At 37.1% G+C, this 20890-nt stretch overlaps 1 protein-coding gene across 1 annotated transcript in view; it reads left to right on the top strand.

The window, feature by feature from the left end:
- Window positions 1–1487: 1487 nt before the first annotated feature.
- The window catches only part of LOC145680958 (uncharacterized), a gene marked incomplete in the record, with an annotated part of 264706 nt that continues 245303 nt past the window's right edge, over window positions 1488–20890 (top strand). The window contains 2 exon segments of the mRNA XM_081752173.1: window positions 1488–1606; window positions 19017–19147.

The raw sequence follows: 20890 nt of genomic DNA, 5'->3' as shown, positions 1-20890 counted from the left end.
TACTAACTGTGTACATATTGTGTTAAAATGTTCACTTTGGTGTTCTTGTATTTCTTTTGTTTCTTCATCTGAGTGTATTGCAGAATGCTGTAATTTCCTTTTTACATATCGTTTTTATTGTTCAGAATGATCAGAAACCGAAACATATATGATATAACTCTTCTTTTTAGATCAATGAATTTTGACTGGGTTTTAGGGGTATCTGGACCACTGTGCAATGCAACAGAAAATTTATGGTTTATTTTCTGATAATCGTCTTAGGCCGCGCCTCCATTGCATCCGCATGCGACTGCGAACGCGAATACGAACTGCTAATTCACGTGCCTCTACTACATCCGAAGTTTTGTGACTGCGAATCAAATTGCAATGTTTCTTTCAAACCTTCAATGTGATATATTTTTGCTTTAAAATCATATTTTAAAGTTCTCAGAGCAATAATAATAATAATAATAATAATAATAATAATAATAATAATAATAATAATAATAATAATAATAATAATAATAAATTTCCTTTGTGTGCAAAATAGAGTGAATGTCGCTCCTGTTGCTATTATGCTTCTGTGGTAACCGCTATTTTCACTTTAAAATAAATTAATTAAATAAAATTTGAGATTGCAAAATCAACCAACTTTCTAAGAAAATTTTCTCCAGGAGTAAAAAACCCATTTTTACTGTTTCACACATATTAGTGAATAATTACATGTATTCGTAAAATCATTATTTGAGGGACGAAGAGGAAATATAAATTGAATAAAAAGTTGCGGTTCGTGTATTAATTAAATCTTCATATTTTAAAGAGAAAACAAAGGAAATTATATTTATATACCTTCCAAACCAAGTTCTTTACTTACATCTGCCCATAATTTGTTCACGATTTGTCGTTTGTGGTAATCTGGATGAGCTTGGTTCACAATGGAACTTTATCAAATACACAATTTATTAAAGCATCAATATCTATTTCCATTTTTATTTTTATTTTTATCTCCGCACCTAGCAATATCGTCTGCTTTCACGCAAAACAAACTTTCTTCTCTCACGCAGCGCTCAATTTCCTTCCAGACGATCCTCCGTTCGCACGAGTTCGGACGAACAATCCCAGCATGTTGGGATCGTTAGCATTCGCATCTTTTCGTCGGTTTTCGCAATTCGCAGGTCGGAAGTAGTGAAGCACTCCTATTTATTTAAGCGTGTTGGGAAATTCGCATTCGCATTCGCAATCGCATTCGGAATCAATGGAGGTGCGGTCTTAGAGGATATAATTTCTTGTTGCATATTTACGTTACGTTGTTATATGCTAATGTTATGTGTACGGGAGGTTTCGATCCAATGGGATTGTGTAAAAAAAAACACACAAAATAATACAATATATAGTATTTTTGCTTGCGATAATCGGTATAATACAATGTTGCTCCTAATTTGTTTGCGTTGTGTTTCGTAAAATTTATAAAGACTGGCACTGATTGAGATACGATACGGAATGAGGACCTTTGTTCACAGATAAATATAGATTAATGCTTGTGGTGTAAAACGAAGAAGAAGATACTAGCAATGGATGCTATAGTGGGAATGTAGACGAGAGTAAGAATTTGTGATTGTGTTTTTTTGTAAGTATAACTTTTAATTGTGTTTAATGTTCAGTTATTGCATCTTTATAATATAGAGGGAATTTGTGAAGTAAAAGTTTTTTCTTATTTACAACAAAAATAAATTTTGGTAGATATATCCGCTTGTATATTGTTTTGTTCTTTACCGCGTACAATAAAAAAAAAAGTCCCGCTGTCAAAGGTGTGAGAAAATTACTAAACAAGATAATCGTATACTCGTATAATGTAGTTTCGTTTTGCAAGTTACATCTGAGATGAATTACAGTTTTCTTTTTAGATTGTAATAAAACTGGCTGTAACATGGCAATTTAGAATTGATTACGAATTTTTTCAAGACATCTTTACTAAAGTATTTGTTGATTGTCTTGAAGGTATTGGGAAGGTACAGCCTGTGTCGATCGTGATTTTTAATTACAGATTGTCAGTAAATAGGGATGGGTGAAAATTTCCATTAAACGATTTAAACACTTCTGTTGATATATCAAAACTTGTGCTTCCTCATCTTATGTAGAATCCGCCATGTTTTAATGTGAAATTTATGTATTTTGCCCAATTATAAATGTCATTGAGTAGTAGAAGCTATATCATGGGTGCCTAATACCTAGGAGAAAAATATGAAGAAAAGTATGACTGTTACCAGGTAGTCTGGCAGGCAAATTTTTACTTTGAGTCAAACAGTGACTTCAACCGATTCATCTGATCCGGTTCCCGGAGCAGTTTAGGAATCATTCCTAAGCTGCTCCCGGAACCGGATCAGATGAATCGCTTACAGTTACTATCACAGTCAAAGTAATGCACAATGTTAAGAATTATACTGTAAGTACAAGGGCAAAATGTTACTAAATGCCATTCCTAAAGTCTTCCGAGAAATCAATTGAAGTGAAACGGTTACTATCAATTTTGAGATCTAAATGGGGGCTACCGCCCCCCAAACCCCCCGCTCAAATACCATAAAATCATCCAAAACAATAAATAATCACACTACTACTATAAAGCTAACATAAGAAGGGAAAAAATTAAAAAAAAAAACTTCACCACCAGCAAACCAAATACTTCGCCTAATACTCAAATGCAAAACAAATCATGGATAAAAATAATATGGATTAAAAAAAGAAAACACACACCATTTCGCCATAGGAGAACACTCATGAATAATGAACTCATAATTGCTGATTCCACACACGAAAAAAAATAAGATAGCAAGAACACATGTGCAATACTCAACATTACTGAAAAATGTTCCTTTCCGCACACACGACGTTTTATTAAACCGAGCACAGTTGCTATTATTACAAACAAGAAAAACCAGTAAACGCCCACTTTTACCATACGTCGAAAATATCTTCAACCTTAGACCACAACCATGATAGGTTTTCCCTAACTCAATTAAACCAAGGGGCCGCGGTGGCTCAATGGTAGAGCGTTCACCTCTGGTGCTAGGGGTCTCGGGTTCAAACCCTGCTCTCGCCAAGTAAACTTTGTGGTGGACAAACACCGTGTGCGTGGGTTTTCTCAGGGTTCTCCCGTTTCCTCCCACTTTCTTCATTTCACCATTCCATTTATTACTCATCATCACAGTCTCCTTTAGCCTAACCGGCATAACCGTGGGACGTAAAACTCAAAAATTTCATTTCATTTTTCAATTAAACCAAAACCAGAAAGTGCTGCAAAACGATATGAGTTAATATCCGAATCTAATACAAACTTACTTAAAAACGACAAGCTCAAATTCGTTGTATTAAATTCATAAAACGGTTTCTCAATCGCATTTGCTAACTCGATCGTCGCCATGAAACGAAAATTCAATTACGCGCTCCCTGCATGCCACCAGCAGCACACACATACATGCACACAGAACATGTGACATCACACTAACAACCTACCATATGACTGTGCATAGACACCTAGTGGGAAAAATATGAACTAAGACGTCACACCAAAGGCACGAACAGTTCCAACAAGTGACTCACGCGCAAACAGTTCCAGGAAGTGACTAAATCTATAAGAACCGATTAAAGTCACTGTTTGAGCCAAAGAAAAGACTTGCTCTCTAGCATGCGCGCAAAATTGTCATTTAAAATTGATTATACGGTGCGCACAAATAGTAAGTTGTATTATTATTTCGGCAGTAAAGAAGAGAAACTGACAAAGTGAAGGAAGAAATCTGATATTTTATTTGACCTTTGTTCCGTATAGTAGGTCCAGAATTTTCAGGCTTTGAAACGTTAAAATTTTCTCATTTATCAGGAAATTCACTGTCACTATCTTACAAAGTTACTGCATTGTTTCAAGAATTCCTTTGGTATTCGCTTTCAAGATGACTTCATTGTTTTGCGTGTAAATACTGTGTCCAGAAATATACTATATGTACTACAGTGTAAAAACCTCAAACCAACATGTACTAGGTGGCCATTAAAAAGCAGGAAAGCTATGTAACCGAGTCAGCAAAGGAGCCGGAGCGGCGGCGAGGAGGTGCGTCCGTAGGAAGCAGGCGTGTCGAGGGCAGTGGATATGCACGTAAACAAGATGTCGCTAATATCATTACGTTCGTTCTGTTCTTAGAACGTTCAGTGCGATTACTTGTGTATACGGTTTGTAATATTCTGACACTGCCCTCAAGTAACTATAGACAACTGACTTGTTTGTAGTAGAGGGTTTATTTGGCCAATAACTTTTTTTTTCGTATCATCAACAAGATATTCACATTTGAATAAGTTAGCGTTCCTCTAATTTTTTGTTTCCAAATCCGTTAGATACTCTTATCTCTCAAAGAAATTTGGGTAAACTTTACAAGACACGCTCCAGCTGCGCATCGATAAGTAGGGCCCTTTTAAAAAGTAGAGTAGGTTAGGGTTGGGTAGAGTAGAGTAGAGTAGAGTAGAGTAATATATAAATAAGTAGGGTACTGGTTAGGAACGGGTTAGCTTAAGGTTAAGTAAGTTGTGATCCATTTTCATAAAATTATGAGTGTGTACAACAGTGCACTCAGTATACAAATATACACACCTGCTTTCCACACACAAAAATATTTTTCCTATAGCTTTTAACACATGCACACAACTTTTTCTGTTCTAAAGCCAAACATGTCTTCCTTGTCTTCTTGTGGGTTTTGTCAATGTGGACGACCATGCTATCTGTTGAGAGCAATGAGAATTTTTTCTATTGCCATGGAGTTGAGACGAAATAGCGGTGACAGAAACGAAGCATAGTCAAGCTTTTCAAAATAGTCGTTATAAAGGTTTATTTTCCATAAAACCGAAACATTGAAGTGTTCTCTTCCATTTAATTACCATTAAATAATGTTTGATTTGTGACTTCAGTTGTAATTTATTGATTAAAAGCAGTCAACTGTACTCTGTGACAGCCGACGGTGTTCAGAAATCTGGGTAATAATTAATTTTTTACGTATGTTTCGTGTTATATTTGCAAACCGTTATACATGGCATACCTGTTTTGTGACGGTTACTACCGAACAAAAAAATTGAGGTGATTCTTTCTAGTAGTAGTGTGAAGAAATGCCCGTGACAGAAAATTTCCCTTTTTCGTGGAATCACCCATATATGTTGGTAGACATCAATAATTATTTTTTTCGAAACTGTACCATCTAATACGCAAACCCCACTTTGCTGGGGTGTCGCTCTTTATTTTTCCATGTTCAGTTAACAGTAGGCGTACCGGCTTGCAATTTTCGGTAAATAGATATCGGTAACGTTCTTTAGAACATAGTAAATATTGTACATATTTTCATATATTTAAAGATTTCGAAACTGGGTACCTCCGAATCCCATTGGGATACGCATTTACTTTTGCGGAGTAGTGTATTTTAAGTTTGGTAATCCTCAACTTACCAGTATCTCAACAACTTGAAATTCATTGTTATTCTATTTGAAACCCAGAAGTTCATATACGACCGGATAATTTTCACAATTTTCCAACCAAGTACAGACTGGTTTCATTGGTTTATGTTAGACATTAATAACGTGTATATATATATAAAAAAAAAAAAAAAAAAAAAAAAAATCACGATTTGGTTCTATCCAAGTTCACATGTCGATACGTGGCAGGGTTTGCCCAAGTGAGCCCAGCCCGAAAAAACCCGCCGGGCTGGACCCACCTGAAAAAATCCACTTTAAAACCCACCTGGGTTTTTGACCCTTTTGTTAGATTATTGATGCAACTAAGGTGATCACATTTAAAGTGATTTTTATCAGATCTTGGACTTTCCTTCGGCGAATTAGATGCTTTCATGTTAAAGTATACAACAACATTCAACGATAGACGTATATAAAGTTCTAAATGCACTGAACGGATAAAAAAGCTTCCTTGAGCTTGAGATAATTATAGAACAAATTAATGTATGGATTGTGTTTATAGCCTACTTGAAGTAAAATATGCAACTATATATTTTAGAAAATACTTTCCGTTAAAAGTGTGCTCGCCGACTCAGTGACGTCGGGGGACGTTATTCCCCATACATTTGACGAGTTTAAGGCCATAGGTGCCTGTACCAGCAGTAAATATGTAAATACATTTGTATTATTTCATACATTTGATGGTAACACAAGTATTCTTACGTAAAACTTTGTTTTCCAACAACAGTAATATAGTTCCGTCATTAGTTGCTACTCTTCAAATAAGCGTTCTGTAGAATCAACACCAGCAATAGCGTAAAAATTCTTGTCAGATTTAAGAAGCTTAATGCTCGAAGACTAGAGGGTCGTATCCAGAAGTAGTAGGACTTTTTTTTTTTTTTTTTTTTTTTTTTTAAATTGTTGAACATTTTGTTACATCGACTTAATTCTCTTCAAAATAGGCCCCTTGGGCATTCACACACTTCTGGTAGCGAGCGTTCCAGGTCGCGAAGGCCTTCTGGAAGTCGTCCTCCGGGATGCCGTTCAGCGCCCTCGTCGTCGTCGCTTGGATCGCTTCCACCGAGTCGAAACGATGCCGCTTGATACGGGGGAAGAGGAAGAAGTCCGGCGGTGCCATATCAGGGTTGTAGGGGGTGAGGCAACGTGGAAACGCCGAATTTGGTCAGGAGATCCCTCACAATCCACGCGCCGTTGCACGGCGCGTTGTCATGGTGGAGCTTCCATTTCCCCACCAGGTCTGGTCGCACGCATGTGATCCGATTTCGCAGCCGTGTGAGCACTTCCACGTAAAATCTTGCATTTACACTCTGTCCAGGAGGTACAAACTCCTTATGGACAATGACACGACGGTCAAAAAATGCAATCAACATAGATTTCACTTTCGATTTCGACATTCTGGCTTTATTTTTATGGGGTGATTGTGCGGCTCATGGTATCCTCCTTGTAGGCCTGCGTAAGCATGTCATTGGTTTCGGTCGCCGATTTTTCCAGTTTGGCGCAAAACTTGATGGCGTACCGCTCCTCCAAATTTCGCTGCATCGCAACTGACGACGAGGCGTCACAACAGGAGGTCACTAACACAGTGGTCCACACTCAACTAACGCACGCAGGCGACTGCCGCCGGTCGACACCTGTTCCCAAGGCTTCCCTCCATAACATCCGACCTTGCAGCCCCCCTACATTGCTCCGCGGGCGTGGGAAAAAAATCAGTCCTACTACAGGGTGCGACAGCGTTCGTAGTAGGATATTAAAAACACCATCAGGCAGTAACTGTAATTTATTTATTACCTCTTATGTTAATTAATAGTTAAAGGTATGCCATTTACTAATGTGTAAGTCATTGTCCATTGCGTGGATTACTTTTTGAATATGACTCTTGTCAAATAATGCCCCCTCTGCCAACACATTCAATGCCATTTACTAATGTGTAAGTCATTGTCCATTGCGTGGATTACTTTTTGAATATGACTCCTGTCAAATGATGCCCCCTCTGCCAACACATTCATCTAGGCGGCGTTGGAAGCTTTCCATAACTCGGCGTAACGTATTCTCTGGGACATTGCCGACGGCAGTTCTGATGCGATCCTTCAACTCAGGAATGGTGGCACAACGAGTTCGGAACACTTCTTGCTTCAGGTAGCCCCAAAAGAAAAAGTCTGCACATGAAAGATCAGGTGAGCGAGGCGGCTAGGAAATGTCACCAAACCGGGAAATTACTCTACCTGAAAATGTCTATCGCAAGAAATCCATGCAAATTCTGGCTGTATGCGAGGTCGCTCTGCCTTGTTGAAACCATAATTGTTCCACATGCACATCGACCATGCCTAATTGAGGAGGAACGATGTATTCCAGCATCTTTAGGTAGCGTTCACTGGTTACAGCCACACCGCTGTCATCCTCAAAGAAGTAAGGGCCAATAATCCCAAAGGAAGCAACTCTACACCACACTGGGACATCACTCCAATAACGCATATTCTGTTTATTCACTGAACCACATAACTCGAAATGAGCTTCATCTGACATCAGGATGGTGTGCAACATTTGTGGATTTTGGCGAAGATCACGCATGGTTAAGCAGAATGTTTCTTGTGAAACCCAATCGCGAGGCCTAATTTCCTGAACAATCTGCAGCTTATATGGGTGAAAATGGAGATCTTCGTGAAATATTCTCCTGAATGAGCGATTGGACATATACACAGTTTGCGAATGACGACGAGCAGATCTTTTTGGGCTATGCAATATTGCAGCACGAGCATTTTCCACGGCTTCTGGTGTCCGCACAGTTCTTTCACTTCTTCCCAGTTTGCTATTGCAAACAGAACCTGTTGTTCGAAATGCACGTATCCACCTCACAATGGTCCGTCCATCTGGAACTTTCCCATGACGTCCCAAGTTGAAATGTTGCCGAAATAGACGCTGGGTAGCAATAACAGAGTAGTTATTCTTGAAATAACTTTCAACAGCAAAGGCACGATGCTGTGCACTCCACCGCTCCATATCACTGTCAAACTCGAAATGGCAGCTCATTAGTACACGAATGCGGCACGAGCTGGCGCGCATTCATGCGGCACGTCATTGTACTACGCAAGTCAAATTACACTATGAACTCTGCCGCACCCTGTACTTCTGGATACGACCCTGTATGTAACTCTACTATTTTGAGTGCTGAATTCAAACTTCCGTACTAGTGGAAGTATCGATGTACAGTAAAGAAAGCTACATTTTCGGGGAAAACACGTCGTGAAAGAAGTGCTCGGGAAATTCCCGCAATTGAATGCACAAAGCATCGGAAGTGAATACTTCAACAATAAAACTGTTTATTTTAAGCTGAAAGATATTTAATTTCATTTAAGGCAGTTTGAAACACTAACTTTATAAAATGTGGACTGAATTATCTCTTTGTTAATTGTTTTAAATTCATTTTCAGGAAAGAACCGCTTGCTATTGCTAGGGAAATTCCCGTAATTGAACGCGCAAAGTATCGGAAGTGAACTTCAGAAACAAAATCATTTATTTTACGCTGTAAAATATGTGTCATGAATATCTTTGTTTTAAATTAATATATTTGGTATTCATATTTGCCGAACATTACTAAGGCTCCTGGGATGACTTCATCTACACTTGTTCGTTTGTCTGCCTGTACTACACACACATTACAGGGTAGAACTTTCGGTCTTAAATTTTCAGGGTACAAGCACGAGACACACTAAATTTCCTGTATAGATTTTGGCGGCATACCAGCGTGAAATTTCAAAATGTCGGCAATTTTTTTTTTTTTCAAAATAGCGGGTATCCACACAAGGCGCAATTTTGGGTCTTTTGAATAGAAATTTTCAGAGTAGAAGCACGAGACACACTAAATTAGCTGTATATATATTTTGGCGGCCATTTTTCAACTAGAGGGTATCCACGCTACAGGGTGCAATTTTCGGGCTTTTAAGTTTAAATTTTGAGGATAGAAGCAAGACGTTCTAAATTTGCCGTGTAGATTTTCTCGGCGATTCAATGTAAAATTTCAAAATGGCGGCCATTTTTTTCAAAACAGTAGTGAACAGAATATTGTTGCAAGTTGCGACAATGACAATCTTGAAATATAAATCAAATGTGAACATTTTTACCCCAAAGACATTGAAATATTTCGAAAAACCCAATTAAACCCGAAAAAACCCATATGGACCCAGGTGGGTTGGGCTTTTTCAAAAATACCCGGGATTTTTCAAACCCTGATACGTGGTTTCATGAAATGTAATTTCATCCTTCAGGAAATAAACCATTACTGTCTTATAAATTGTTTCCTATAGGTAAATGTGTTGGGGAGTTGCATTTATCGGTGCAGATTTGCTTTAAGAGGGCTTAACCGTTACATGACATATCGGTACGTTGTGCAGACATACGAGAATAATCGAATGAAAATAGCAACTGATTTTTTCCCACTATTTTACTGGAGGAAGAATGTTTACTTGTACATTATTTTTCTACATAGTCCCTTCCCAGTTCTTTGCACTTAAGCCGTTGGATGAATAGTGCTTCGATACAGCGTAAGATAAGACGTAAATCATCGGAAACAAATTTACACACACACACACACACAATTTGACAGATTAATCACATCTGTTGTAATGTAACCATGATGTTCGAAAATTCCTTGCGTAGTGGGTATTCATTTAGTATTTTGGTGATTTGAGTTTAACGTCCCTTTCAGCAGTGAGGCTATATGAGGTAAGTATTTTGGTGTACGGTATATTAATTGTATAGCTACCATTTATTTCTGTTGGTTAAACGTTTCTTCACTGTGTATAACAATGGGTATAAGTGATTATCTAAATGATGGGAATACCTGTAATTTGCAATACGTAAAATATGTGAGGTGGTTAACAGTTAAATTGTGTGTCCAGCGCCTGGCCGTTGTTAGTGTTACTCCCCATAGAAGAACATGCCGCGAACTGCGATGTGATTGCAGAAAATTTCCCGTGCCTGTGCAGAAAAATTGCCAGAGGGGAAAAAAATAGCCAACAGAAAAGTATAAAAAACATACCTTCTATGTATAGATGTCTTAAATGCACGGACGACTCGCATAAATTTAATTTGAACTGTTTTTTACGCCGCATATTTTTAACAATTACAAGTGTTTCTTCTGCTGGAACTGATTCCGGAGATTTCCGAGACAAATACTCTGATGCAGTAACGGTAATGATGTGTTATTTGAGTATACCATTGTCTGAGGCCATATGTGAAAGCTGGGGTTTTTCACGGTATACATTATTCGTGTGCCTGTTCGCGGCGCCATTTTTCACAATTTACTTTACCGGGGTTTGAGTCCGACTGGAGTCGAACCTCGATACAGCTGAAAACGCTATAGATGCGAGGATTCGTCCGCTAGGCCGCCTAAATATGACTTCCCCTCCTACTTCACTTCTAGACCAACACCTCTCCGAACGGATTCCAGGGCTTTGGAGAAAGGAAAGTCTTAAAAGTGGAATTAAAAAAAAAAAAAAAAAAAAATGCGAATGCCAAAGAAAATGCTTTGCTCCCGATCTTCTTTCATATGACACATGCTGCATGACTGAAAAAGGAAAATGGTTCTCTAATTTTGACTTTCTGGGAATAGCTGCACTGACTTTCATTGTGCTGTATAATTTATACAAAAAGGAAAATGGGTAGTCAGAAAAATTATTATAAATTAATTAACGAAGAATTAATTAATTAAGATTACTTAAAAAAAAAAATAATGCTTTAGGTGAAAGTCAGCTCAGCTAGATCCCTATGTAGCAATACTCAAAGCTTTGTTGTTCTGCCTAAATTGAGATTAAAGGGAATCTGAACTTGATTGAATAGAAAAGATAACACTGAACTTGGATAACATTGATAGAATTTTTAATTTAGATAAGAAAAACAGCAACAGGTAACAACATGTGATGAAAACATTTGCATTTAAAAAAAAAAAAAAAGACATTCTATTGAACTTTTACTTTAAAGGTTATTAATTTAAAAAAATAAAAAGGATTTACTACATGGACATTGAAATAACTTTCTAAATTTTGAATGTCTGCAAAGTTACATAATACTGATATGTAATATTAATACAAACGGCATTTTAAACCAAATTACGATTCTTTAATTAAAATTCAAGTTTGTAACAAGATTTTAAATTACAAGTTAATTATCATAATTCCATTTGATAAATTTGAATAGTTTTCCTATCGTATACACATTACTTGCATTGACAATACCAGAATCGATTCTATGGAAAAACCGTTTGATTAGTTTGATCAGTTACTTAAATGACGGAAAACTTTTAGGAAAGTAATTGCAAAATAGCAAGATAGAATATTGCTTAATGAAAATTTAAGATTATAGGGGTCATGACCTTTAATTTTGAGTTACTTGAAAGAAGATTGACAAGGAAAATGAAATATAGTGAATGATATATTTTTAGAGTATATAAAATTCAGTTTCATAATTTGCTTTATATTTATGAAATCAAACTAATAATACTAGTTAATACTAATACGAAAATACCATAGTTGTATTTACATACTTCACATAGATGATTCACACTTAACATAAACATACATTACTATAAATCAGCGTTTCCCAACCTTTTTCAACTTGCGGCACACTACAGGTGTAACTTGAATTCTCGCGGCACACACATGTAGGAATTATTATTATTTGTAAACTAGCAGCGTTCACCCCGCTTCGCTGCGGTCACCCCGGAACGCAATAAACTTTGTTACTTAGATAATTTTTACTTTTTCGCTTTCAAGTGATATGATAAAAACCATAGAAGATTGCAGTAAATCTTAACATTATATCGCCTGTCATTTATGTTAACCCGCCCCGCTTCGCTGCGGTCATCCCGGTGCTGGCATAAGTAAAAGTGTCTGTAAAAATAAGCAAATCAATTAAAAAATTTTAAACAGAAGATTCAAGCTATTTTCCGCTGTATATCGCCTGTCATTTATGTTAACCCGCCGAGTGACACGGTCATGCGGGTTGCATATAAATACGTTTATTTTTACCTATGATGAACTAACAAAAGATTTGTGGACACCTGAATGGTCAATTATCTCAAGACACTGGTAATTAAAAATTAAAGTGATATGATAAAAACCATCTAGGGTCCAAATCCTAATAACCCCCCAAAAATGAAAGAAATTGGTTCAGCCGTATTAGCGTGATGAGCGGACAAAGGATTTTGTACGTTCTCTTTTATATATATAGATATAAAATACCGTAGTAATTTATTTCTGTGATTACTGATCTCCTTACAGAGAAAAAAGCCCGATGACTGGTTTTCGGTAAATTATTATGTTATTTTTCATTCTAATTTAAAAATAGAAAACAACTGCAATGAGATATAGGACTCAGATTTTTAAAAATACACTTTCTTTTTCGAAAACTGTATCCAACCTTTCACTAAGAAGGAAGATCACTAAATAAAGAACGAACAAACAAATCTCTTTTACTTTTAAAACACAAATGTAGGTAATTTGTATGCATGTTTGCTTTGTCGAAAAGATTGAATGTTATTACGAAACCGTCTGCAACACTAAAGAAGCAATAATGGTCATAACAATGATGATAAATACTTTTTCAACATTAAAAATGTATAGAAAAGTAACCGAGTATGAAAATTAAAATTGTAGATTCATAGTAGAGGTTCATAGTAATGTGGTATACAAATATACATTTTCCCCTATGTTTTGCAATTTGATTGCCATGAATTAATAATTTAATTTCGATTTCCTCGCGGCACACCAGCGGACCACTGGAGGCACACTAGTGTGCCGCGGCACACCGGTTGGGAAACGCTGCTATAAATCAATACACAGGAAATTAAATCACAAATCTACTTCTAGAGATCGATCTGTCTTGGCCAATATTTATACTCTACATTACTTTAGGTCGTCGACGCCTAATTTGGTCTACCTATAGAGAGACTAAAGTCTAAATATGATTTTAAAATTAAACGACACACCTTATGATAGCTTACAAACATTCCGTCACATGTATTCCATTTACTTCGTGCAATAACCGAGAATTATCTGTAATACTTTCTTTCCAACACAATGGAAATGTAGTAGTAGTCTATCAATAACAAAACAAATATTTCTTGTTTTAAAATAAAATTTATTCCTCTCCCTTGAGATACGTTTATCTTAGCGGGCTGAATAACTTAATAGTGACCAATTATATTCGGAAGTTATTATTTAAAATAATTTATCGTAAGTTACATTTCGATTTTTTAATATATTATATTAATTAACAATGAATATGTATAATAACTGATGTTTCCAACCTTCTATATAAAATAAAGTAAAATGATAAAAGAAAAATAAAGCTAGTTCTCGTGGTGATGCAGATACGATGATTTAACTGCACTTGAAAATTTTATAACTCACTTTAGGATTGTCTCTAAAAACACATAAAAAAAATGTATTTCAAATAAGTTTTATCACTGCATGATCAAACTATAAAAAAAATTTTAAAAAATGAGTAGCGTTTCTGGGAAGTTTGCCACTAAAAATCGCTCAAACATTTATGTTCTTTCGTCACTTCAATCGTGGGCAAATGACTGTTGAGTCAGTAGCAGTCAATATCTGAATAAATGTGCCAAGAAAAGGAGTAATGTAAAATGATAACAGAAGTCATGAATAGGTGTGGCGAAAGGTAATGAAATGGATGATAACCACCGTGGCCATGGAACCGTGATCCATCGTACATCCAACAGTCTGATTAATAACAAAAGTTAAACAGCCTACCTCAGTTTTAATGTGTGAAAACTCTCGATCTCTTACTTCCTTTATATACACTCGAGATTGGAGGCTGAGGGCTGAGTCCTCCTTCCCTCTGCGACAAGAAGGAAGTAAATCCTGGTACTGACATCTCGTTGAAGCTTACTCGCCAAAACATGCTACTACACACAAATACACTGTCCAATACACACATCGGGAGAGAGAGAATCTAGATAATGAAGGACGTTCGGCACATTGACGACGACGACACTATCGTCACTAATTATCGCATGATGATATTCAGAGTAATACAGAAACAAAAAGTTACGAACGAATAGAACGCACCATCCACCGTGGTGTTTGTTCCAAAGCTTCAGTACAACTGCCTTAGTTTTTAAAATTTTGCCTTTCTCTCTCTTCTGTTAATTTTAAAATTTGTGTGTGTGCGCGTGTGTAGTTCGTTCAGAGGGCTGGGATTTCTTCGCCACCCGAGAACAATAAATTACTCTAGTGACAAGCGAGGGTGTTCTGTTGGGTGCTGAACGCGATGACCACTGCCCAGTTTCGTGAAAGAAAACGTGGAAAAAAAAAAATCCAAATTGAAATGAAAATAGGAAAACAAAAATACAAATTTTATTTAACATTATAGATACAATTGTGGGAGGTGACGACTGTCATAGGTTCAGTGGTTACTAATGTGATGGAGGAAAGGCCAGCAGAAAAGGATGGATTTACAGTGATGATGTGTAAACAACAGACAAGCTTACATACAATATCCTAAATGGACCCCCATCAGGGGAAAAAAATGCTTAAAGCTGCTCTCATTACAAAATACGGTGTATCGTATCATAAATATTTTAAATCTGCTTCTTTTAGCAAAACTCTTTCAAAAGATGTGACTTTACAGGTTGTAACTCGAACTAGGGATACCGGTGAAAACTGTTTATCATGCTGCATGTAACACTGTAATAAAAACATGATAGTATCATCTTTATTTTTTTTATATTGAATTCCTGCAGAAAATTTTTGACCTACAAAAGTTCATCGCAGAAAGCAGGCTTGGCAAAAACCATGGTTTTTATTGAAAAAACAAAAAACAAAGTTTTTTCTTGGTTTAAATAATTTGCTCTATATATTCATATCATATATGGACAGAAATAAGTTTGTTTCGCCTTGGTGTAATTATGCAACAACCGGGTCATGCTGGAAAGGGTCACATAAGCTTAAAGCGGAATCCAAACCGCTTCTCGACTTACATCCGAGAGAAATTGTTCTCCATTTGAACTCGAAACCGAGACTAATTGGCCACAAATGCGGTACGTCTACCGACTCACTCACGAAGGACTCCTGATAAAAATACGTTGTACTGATCTTTATATATAGTACTGGCAAATTATTATGGATTTTTGAAAAAAACATAATTTTTCTACAAAAACGACATTTAAGCAAACAAATAATAATGCAAATCAATTTTATTCACAAATAGTGAGTACGTCAATAGTAAACAACTATTTTAATATTTAGTTCGTCCACCCTTGGCATTAACAAGTGCTTTAACACGTCTAGGTGTTTCAGTGATCAACTTCCTGCAGAATTCCCTGATTCTACCTGAATGAACACATACTTTGATAAGACGTTCTATGAGCTCTGTTTTGGTCGTTATGGGAACTTCATGTATTTCATCTTCCAATACAGACCATAAACTCTCAATCGGATTCATATCCGGGGAATTTCCAGGCCAAGAGAGCACTTCTACACCATTTTCTTCAAACCAGGTCTTCACTGACCTTGCCGTGTGACACAGGGCAGAATCCTGTTGAAAAATCCAAGGTCTATCCGCAAACCAGTCCCTTGTTTGAGGTAGCAAACTTCTTTGTACTTATACTGGTCCATGGTGCCATCAACAATCTCCAAACGTCTTGTTCCATGCACAGAAATGGCTCCCCAGACCATGACCTTCTGAGGGAATTTTACAGTCTTCTTTAAACATTCCGGTGTAAATTGCTCACCTGGTCGCCTTCTTACTGTCTGCACACGGTCGTCAAGCACTGCAATGGTAGACTCGTCAGAGAACACAACTTCCAACAATACAGATCACAAAATAAGGCGTTGAACAACTGAAGAAAGTGATGGAAGCAATTGAATAACTAGTAGACTTAATGACATGAAAGTCTGTAAGGCTTAAAATTGGAAGTAAAGTTTAATATTTTGCATAATTTTAATCATTTGTGTTATTAACGTTTTTACATGAATATTTTGAACTCTTTTGTGGCTCAGAGGTAGAGCGTTCACCTCTGGTGCTAGGGGTCTCGGGTTCAAACCCTGCTCCCGCCAAGTGAACTTTGTGGTGGACAAACACCGTGTGCGTGGGTTTTCTCGGGGTTCTCCCGTTTCCTCTCACTCTTCATTCCACCATTTCCTTCATTACTCATCACCACCGTCTCCTTTAGCCTAACCGGCATAACCGTGGGACGTAAAACTCAAAATTTCATTTCATTTTTCATTTCATTTCATTTTGAACTCTTTCCTTCTCCCATTGCTCAGATATCCAGTCAACGTGAGCCTCTGCCCAGGCCTTACGAGCCTGTTTCATCTTGTCAGTAAGGCGAGGCATTTTTCTGGGACGATATGCTTTTAGTCCACCTTCCAATAGTCTCTTATTTACTGTTCTGCGAGCAATGGTAATGCCATCTGCTGCAAGTTGGTTGGAAATCATTCTGTAAGATGCTCTTCTGTTGTTAATTGCCATTTTAATTATTTTTCTGTCCATTCTCGGTGTTGTATTCTTAGGTCTACCATATTTTCCAACCCTATTTGATGCCAAACTGTGGCCATATTCCAATTTCTTCTTGATATTACTGACGGTTTGAGTTGAAACTTTAAGTTTCTTCGCTATTTCTTTCTGTTTCAAGGTGGTTTCTTTCAATAAAACACTAATCTGTCCAACCTTGCGAGCACTCAAATCACGAACTTTGCCCATGTTTGCTCAGTTGCATAAACACATTAGAAAATCTGGAGGAAAAGGTTGGCATTAAACTTAAATGCACAAATACACAGAACTAAAGTGATCATATGCAAATAACAGACAGACAATGCAATAAACACACATTTCTCCACGCAAATGCCAGACTATTACTGAGCTCTGTCCAGACAATGCAGTGATTGTGTCAGGGTTGTCAGACGTTTTCTCTCTGTATTGCCAGACACTCCCATATAAGACTGTAAAACCCACTTAAAATAACTAATAAATATTTGTTTGGTACTGGTATGGTAAAGTAAATAAAGTATTAGTTAATAAAATTGTTTGCAAGACATTTTTGCACAAAAGTTTTGTTCTTATCAAAAATCCATAATAATTGTGCCAGTACTGTACTTGTTAATATCATTGTCAAGAGTCATTTCAGGACAAAAAGATAAACAGTTGCACAAATGAAACCATTATACATAATTACATATGGACAATTTCAAAATACGGAAGAGTACAGAAGAACTAATTTAATCCAAGTTAGTTCACTACGACTTTTATTAGTCTAAGTTAAAGAAATGCAACGACTTAATTTGCATATCAGTAAGAAAAGTAAATAAAGATACGAATTATTTGAGTCCACTTTGGCTCTGACCCATTTATACATAAATAGATATCAAAGATACTTCTGATTTCAGTAAATGCCTCTCGTGGGGTTTGTATGACCCCCCTTAAAAAAGTATGGCATATCGATGTATTTTATCAATAATGAACATTATTAAAACGATACAGTACTTAGAATTTTTCTTTGATTGCAATTGCATAACAATAATGACAAACTATAAAAAAATCACAAAAGAAATATTCATAAACTTAAAAAGGAAAAAAGCAAAAGTTGCTTTTTTGTAGTATAATCTCTTTGAGTAATGAATGGGGAATTTAGGTCTGAATATAATACCAATAATATACGGGAGTGAAACGTGATAACCCACAAATGTGTGTTCATCAAGAGTTTACGAACACCTACACTTTTACGAATATTTTTCGTTTTTGGTTTAAACCAGCAAACTCTGCCCTGAACTCTTTTGCTGCCTTTGTGATGCCGTGGACGTCAGTTCCCTGGTATTGCGTGGATTTTGTGGTTACACTAACAGTACTGCAAGTGGTTCTATGGATATTTTAGGTGATCGCGTGGATTCTATAATCCAGATGTTGTTTCCGGCCAAAGACCGAATTTTCCAAGATAACTGTGCTACAATTCACACTTTTAATCCTGTTGATGCATAGTTTCATGAACATCGTAATGAACTACAACCTCCCTGGCCCACGCAATCCAGTCCTCAGACTCGATATTGAAGACCTGTGGTTAGTTCTGGAACTCTAACTTCGGAGCCTATATCCTCCATCTTTGCTGATGGAACTGAGTGCTGCAGTGTCTAAGGAATAGTACATTCGTGACGTATATTCCTTCATTCCATGACGAATCAAAGCTGCTCTCAGGCTAACATTGGTCTCACTCGGTATGAATCAGGTAAGTTAACATTTCGTTCAGGTGTTTCCATTATTTTGATAACTACCATCTATATATATTTCAAAACGATGCGTTTTCATGTTGATTAAGTATTTTTGAAAGTTTTTTGGTGGGCAAGGAACACCTATCGGGTTGGTGGTTTGTATTTATCAATAGGTATGTGTTCAATTATAAGCGGAGAGATCTTATGAAATGGATGAAGGGAATAGGATTTTTGGTCTCTTGTTTTTCGTGTTTGATAATGCGAGCATTAAGTCAGTATAAAACTAGAAACTAATTTTAATTTTTAAAACTCATTTTACAGATTTAAAATTGGATATATGGATCACTACCTTTTGAGATATTGGAGTAAGATATGAATTGCTGCCTTACCCTTGTGAATTGTAATTTGGGATCCTTTGATTATAGGACTTCATTGTAATTAGAAATTGAAAGGTATGTGTGAGTATAGTTTTTCTTGTTTGAGAATGGTATTTTTTCTAGTTCCTATTCTATTGCATTGACAGATTTTCTCGTTTCCGAATATTTATCTTTCAGCGTACCATTTAATAATGATATGTTGATATACAGGGTTCATTATAAAAGTAATTCGCATTTTCTGGGAAAAATAGATTCATTGATCGGACCTGTACAAATGTTTAAAATTCTTCAAAATACTCTTCCAATGCATCAATACACTGGGGAGACGCGTCTGTCACGCCTGGAAGGCACCCTGAAAGTCCTCGACGGGAATGTCTCTCAGGAACGTTGTAACGTGCTTCTGGATGTTTTCCACGGTCTCCCAATGCTTTCCTTTCAGCTCTTTCTTCTGTCGGGGGGAAAAAAATCGCACAAAGCAAAGTCGGGACTGTAAGGGGGATGGGGGACCACCGGGATGTTGCTCCGGGTTAGGGAGTTGGCACACTTTGGGCACAAGCTTCGCGCAGACCTTGAGCATTTGCAGATCCTCGGTCACTGTCCCATGTACCGCAAATGTGGACATGTGTAGAGTATCAGCAATTTACCGGATGCTCAATTGACGGTCGGAACCAGAACTTCGCGCACACGGTCCACGTTTTCGTTGGTTCTGGCCGTTGTTGGACGTCCAGAAGGGGTTCGTCGGCGACCTCCTCCCAGCTCTCCTTGAACGCCTTGTGCCACCTCCCGAACTATGACCTTGAAATGCAGGCCTCTTCAAGCATCTGGAATGTTTCGGTTGCATTCTTTCCAAGTTTCACGCAATACTTAATGGCGTATCGCTATTCAAGCTAACACTCCATCGCGCCTTGTTAAAAAGTCGGAAAAAACACTTCACGCGGAGGCACGCCTGTCCGCTCACACTGCTCGGAGCAAACTGGCGACTGGCTGCGTTGAAACGGCAGATCCCCCACCACATTGCCCGACTGGTTTTACCGTGCTGCCATGGATAGTCGCGTCACAATAAAAACATACACATTATTTTCATAATGGACCCTGTAGTTGGTGATTAAAGATTTTTCAGCAAGTAGCGGCTTTCCTTTAGCCACAGAAAAAGGCGAGTTTGTTCCTTTTCTTTTATAAATTTGAATTGTAGCATTATCTCAAGAAATACTTTTGAATGGTGGAATTTAGGATTTGTAGAAAAGGTTAAATTACCTTTCCCCCTATTGAGAAATGCATATGGTTTATCAGCGACCAGGCAGTGTGCAATCAAGTAATTACAAAAATATATGACCACTGTCTTATCTTTTTCCCGTCTATTATGAATTTTCTGTAGATGTGTGAAAATATTTTAATCTTTTATTTTTTCGTTTTTTCATCATGTAATTTTAAGTATGTTTGATGGCTGTTTGCGTAGAAGGGCTTTGAGAAAGGTGGTTGACATCTTTTAATATGGCATTAGATGAATTCTCAGATTTAACTGCGAGAAAGTTTGTTGCAGTTGATTTTAGTTGTTTATTAAAGATTGAGTAGAATTTTCCAGCTACTTCGTGTCAGCCCAAAAAGCTCAGAATAGCAAGTTTAAGCGTAAGCGGATGCTGAACTGACAAGCTGTCCCAGGATTTTATAAATTGAAATTGTTAGAGCAAAGATAATGGTATCGGACCTGGGTTGATTTAATAAATAAAACAGAAACAGCACACAAATAAATTTGTAGCAGATTATAATGATAACAAGGTGAAAAGGTGAAAGTAAGGTAGATTGATCACATCTACTTGC

The sequence above is a fragment of the Thermobia domestica genome, chromosome 3, assembly GCF_964235325.1.
Source record: "Thermobia domestica chromosome 3, izTheDome1.hap1.1, whole genome shotgun sequence".
Taxonomy (NCBI): Eukaryota; Metazoa; Arthropoda; class Insecta; order Zygentoma; family Lepismatidae; genus Thermobia; species Thermobia domestica.
The sequence above is the reverse complement of the archived record's forward strand: the minus strand, read 5'-3'. Positions and strand labels throughout refer to the sequence as shown.